Raw genomic sequence first — 5,764 nt, forward strand, 5'->3', positions numbered from 1 at the left:
TCTTGTCTTTGGGAAGAGAAGGATTTGTTCCAACATGTACAAAACAAACAGTACTTTCCTACAGTATTTCTGTTAGCCCCTTAGCAGCCTCCTTGCCAGTTTCTGTCTTGTGTTTTCATTTATTTTGGAGATACATACAGTATTATTTTTTTTTATGCCGTATTGTAGTTCTCTCACATTTTCTCCATGTAACCACCATCACATTTTCTCTGAACTAATACCTAATAGTATTAGTGGGTTCCCTTTCAGAACAACCTCACTTTGTCTTTAGATAGATTCCACAAAAATATTGGGGAGTATTTCTCAAAGTTGTTTTCACATGTAGTACAGTGACTTAAGGTTTGGTTTAAGAAATCAGTCAGAAAAGAGTTTTATACACCGGATATCTGAAGGCCCAACAGACCCACATATTGCCAACAACACATTCACTTTAATCCCCTTTACTTCTCCATGGGTCTTGATGACATTTAAATGGGTCAAGATACGATTCGACTGATTTCCTGTGTTGACAAGCAATTGAATTGGTTTATCTAATAAAGTACCAGAGAACAATGATTTTTTATTACCTTGAACTCCTCTTCTGACTGATTCCTTTAAGAGACAAAGTCATTTAGACCCCACGAGTTTTTACTCTGTGTGCAGTCCAGCGCGGTCGCACTTGTAAACTCGCTTTTACGAGTTTTTGTTGTTGTTGAGCGGTTTTGGAAATTGACAGTCAGGCAGGACAACTTATCTGTTAAGTGCAACACGTTTTGTAGCCTGTCTATAGACAATGGTGAACTAAATGAACAAATGTGCTTCACCAATAAATTATTCCACATTTTTCCCTACTTATACAGATTAGTTTCTGTCTCTGCTGAATTGCAACGTAACAAACAGTGTAAAAATTATTTTTTCAAGATTTGATTCCCCCCCAAAATGTAACAACAAGGATTTGTACTTTTTGATCAACTATATCTGTTTATGCCCGAAGGCGACCACCGACGTTGGGTTTCATCTGAAGATGTGATCAAATCTCACATTAAAATGGAACCTTTTACATAAGAAATGCTATTTTTAAAATACTCTACAGAGAGAAACAGATTACAAAAATGATTTTTTTTTTCTTTCTTCTAATCACAATCGTAATGTTCAACATGTGTGAATAAATTCCTGCAATCCCGTGAATGGAATTATTTTTTGCGCTGTAGGTATGTTTACCCCTTGTATCTGACGACGAGCCAAGTGGAGAGTGCAGGTGCCTGATGATTCTCCTACAGTGAAAATTAAATGAATAAAAAGCAGGTGGGTGCTTCAAAGGCTGACTGCTCCGGCAGCATTACCAAACGCCTGCTCAGTCGCTGAGCTCAGCTGCCGGGTCTCTGTCACAGGGAAGTTTTGAATGGAAATAATTACCTAATGTTGGAAGCGCTGAGAGTGAAGATAAAAGAAACAAATGGAAAGATCTGATGTGCTCCGTAAGAGTCAACAGTCTTTACAGGGTCAGGCTGCAGATACAGTGTGTGGCCGAGCATTGTCACCGACAATTTATGAGCTTTTTATTTCAAAGCTATTGGGCCGTAAGTCTCTAAGCAGCGTGAAAAAGGGTGTGTGTGCTGTGTTGCTCCATCACAGACCCGCTTTCAGTGTCCCAATAAAACCCCCTTTTTACTTTTTTATTGCCGCACCATTTATACAATTTCACTGACCTATTCCAACACCTACATCACAGATCAAATCAATGCTCCCGAAACAACACGGGCCGCAAGTCTTCTTTAATGTTTGGATTGGATAACAAAGAAATCCCCAGGGTGACCCAAAAGATTATAAACATGTATATAAAAAAAATCATTTGCAAAGTAGCCAGAAATGTGCCACAGAAAATGCAGCCGCAGCAATCTTTTCTGTTTCTCCAGCAGATTACAGATGGAAAGGAAAGCTGCAGGACAACAAGTTGCTGAACTTGTCAGATTCTTGGGCAACATCAGGAAGTGGCTTATTATCGCAACTGATGCTAAAAACATCACTTCAGCATCACAAAAGGTCTTACTTCATATCAGACACACTGACAACTAGTCTACATTGTACGGTTGTCGTTTGGTTTCAATTTTTTTTTTCTTTTTATGTAAGAGATTCTTTTTTTCTGCTTGGGTAGATGTTTTTGTTTGGAAAAGAGGAAGCACTAAATTAGGATGATGCAAGTCCAAGTATTGCGACATATGACAGCTGCAAATGTAAACTTTCTTAAAGAAAGATGTTTTTCAGCACAATTATGAGATCGCCTCATTTTGATCTTCTATACTGTCCTGGGCAAAAACCTGCCTAAAAATAATCAACAAATCATCGATTGATGTTCAGTCCAGCAGAAGTGATAGAGCTTTTCCCATGTTGATGTTGGAAGCATTTTTGAACAGCAGATGCATCCTTTACCACAAATGATGAAGTGTTCTCTAAAGGAATGTTATGTCATTGAATTTTAGGCAATACAATGTTTTTTTTTTTTTGTTTAATCTCATTTAATAACAAATTTGAATTGTTTGTTCATTTGCATCTCTGGTAACTCTTTATTTGAAGAGGTGTGCATAAGACTGATATGACACTGTCATAAACATAAAGTCTACTGTTGTCACAAAGTGTCATTTAGTAAATAATGCCACTTTTATTGGAAAATTGATGTTTTAAATGGACCTTTGAATGAAACTTTGCATTAAAAGTGTCATTATTTATTGAAACGTGCAGCGTTACCAATTTATTTATTTTTTACCCCTCCAGGGGGTCTTTTGTGGGCTCTAGTGTCTCTTATACGAAAGTAGGCTGACAGGAAGGGGGAAGTAGAGGGGGGAAGACATGCGGCAAATGTCGCCGGGTCTGGGAGTCGAACCTGCGCCAGCCGCGTCGAGGACTCAAGGCCTCCAAACATGGGTCGCGCTATCCCCTACGCCACCACAGCACGCCCAGAGTTAACAATTTTAATGAAAGTTTTAGTTCAGCTTTGAAATAGAAGTGTAATTATTTACCAAATGTTCAAACATTCATGAAGTCTCCTTCACGGTCATGATGGGTGCTTTGTCATGTTTATGACACCGTCATGTCCGCCTTATTCACGCCCCTATAAATAAAGTGCTTCCGCATCTTTTAATGCATTTCCAATATTGTGTAAAAGTCTTAAGTGGTTAAATGGAAACTCTGCATAATGTGCCAAATATTTTGGACAGATTAATCATCAGAATAATTGCAGGATTAATTGATTACTAAAATAATCATTAGTTGCACCCCTGATACAAAAACATATCCTCTTGTGACGTCGCTATCTCAAGAATGGGATCAACAGTCTAAAAATAGAAGAGATTTTGTCCACATCTGTTCCCTTGAAAAAGGCATGAGCGCTGATAAATGTTTTGTGACAAGACATGAGTGAGCTCCCAGCTATATACATTCACTGACTCAGAGAGGAACACCCCTGTCTGACAGCTCTGATTCTGTGCAGCTGAAGGTTGCTCTCTGCAGGGAACCCACTCCCTCAGATTTCCGTCTGTGCTGCATCCTCTCTGAGATCAATGCAATCCTTGCTTCACAGGGTACATGGTGTTTCCAGTCGGTGCTGCGCACACACATATAGCCGTCGCACAAAAACAACCATCTTTGACTTCACAACTTTAACTAATCTCAGGGGAATGTTTCACTGAAAGACTTTCAAGGCATAGAGGTACTCTTTTGGTTTGCCTCCCTCAGGCAGCACTTTTGGTTCCCGAGAAAATCCCTTGGGATTTGCCTGTAATTAAAAAAAAAAAAAAAGGAACAAAACAAAACACTTTGAGCTTGATGTAGCCAAACTACTGGCCGTGGTTATTTAACAGACATACATGAAAGCAAATTTTAAGTAGGACAGATCATTTTCCGATAATGTTACCTCAAGAAAGAACTGAACAGAATAGAACAATGTGAACTTACGTTTCTTTTAAGAAAAATCCTGTATGTCAGTGCAAGACAACGTGTCTGTGACATGTTTGACTTTTCATTTTGCTGTGTGTATTTCTCAAAAGTTGCACAAGTGAAGAATTAGTTCTGCGATCCGTGCTTTTGATTCATTCCCATGAAGTTGAATGGCAATGTTTTGGCCCGAATTCCTCTCTTACCTCTGTCCTGTGATGGGTCTGAGAGCAACTCACTTTCCTGCAGTCTCTTGAAACGAAACTTAGGCACTTCACACCCCGGACCCTCCTCCAGGTCGCAGACCCCGACCCATTCTGACGTTTTTGTAGTTCGATAGCAGAGTTACAAGACAGCCTCAGAAGACTTGTCCGACCACTTTTACAAGTTTGAGCTAGAAAATGATACCGTAATGTGAATGAACACGTCTTGTAAACAAGGCCTTGCCGTATTTTACAAGATAGCTGACGTTATCGCCAAGAACATCACTGAACGCATTTGGGTCATGTGTTTCCCCAAAACAAAAATAGCAAAATCGATACCAACCTGTTCATGTGTACAACCTTGTGCACTACATGGTTGTACACATGTGCTTTCGTGTATTATTTCTATTATACTACTTTACAAGATTTATTATTGCGTTTTTTGTTCTTCTCATTTACTACCCCATTGTTTCCTTATCTACAGTGCCCTAGATGCCGCACTTTGACTAGGAGTATTTTTCTCATGGTATCATGGACACTCGCAGAGGCTTTTGCAGAGCAAACTAGTATCTACGAAGAAAAAAAGTCACATTTGATTAAATACAAAATAAATAATAACTGAATGCACACAAAATTAGCACTAGCTTCTACATGAACAACAAAAATAGCACATTCTTTTTCATATGTATTGTGTCTTGTTTCTATTTTCCCCTTTAATACTTCCATTTTGTTAGCATCCCTTATTCTTCTGAAAACTATGTTTTTTTTTAATGCTGTTTTGTGAGAAGTTAGTGAAAAATCCATTTGCTATATCCTTCTTTTATCACAAAGGGTGCTGAAGTTCCAGCTCTTCCCTTGTTCATTCCTGGACTGATGGATCTTTTTGTATGCAGATATTTTTTTTTTTATGATGAAGCTCTTTTAAACTAGTCACTTTCCGGACTTTGAAATGAGTACGTTTTCTGTTAGAGCCTGTTCCACCGAGACATTGTCATCATTTATTCCAATAGGAGTGCAATGCTTGTTCAACTGCTGTAGCCCTGGAAGAATGTTGCTTTTTTCTTGCTCTGTGGCACAGTGGATACTGCCCTGACAAGCCATGCCAAGGAAAACACAAATATCAACTGCTGAGTTTGATAACAAAAGGAATTCTGATTCTATCTAGCATTACCAATTACATACACATAAATAGTTTTAATGTATGCACAGATTAAAACTCACAGTATAACCCCATGTGATTAAGGAGTTTGGGAAATGAGAAGGGCGTGTGCGTGTGTGGGGGTTGGGATGGGCAGGAGCATATGTGTCTCTACATGTGTGTGTTAGTGTTTGGTGAAAGGAAAGCACTGTGAGCTCTTTTAACTGACCTTGGTTTGGTATTTCTTAGGGTGGAGTATCCAAATCACATTTTCCAACAAATTCTTTTCATAAACAGAGAACTGTGTTTGAGCAGTTGTGTTGTTGTTTTTTTCTTCGTACACTTAGGTGCTTCTTGCTTACATTCCTGGTTTCAATTAGACAGATTGTCACAATTAACTTCTATTTCACGGAAATTGTGAAATAAATCTTTAAAACCCCTGCTGATGACTCTGCGAGAGCACACGGCCAGGGAGAAGCCGCTGAAAGTCTGACGTGCGTTACAATATATTTGT

The sequence above is a fragment of the Xiphophorus maculatus genome, chromosome 4 (genome assembly GCF_002775205.1).
Source record: "Xiphophorus maculatus strain JP 163 A chromosome 4, X_maculatus-5.0-male, whole genome shotgun sequence".
Lineage (NCBI taxonomy): Eukaryota > Metazoa > Chordata > Actinopteri > Cyprinodontiformes > Poeciliidae > Xiphophorus > Xiphophorus maculatus.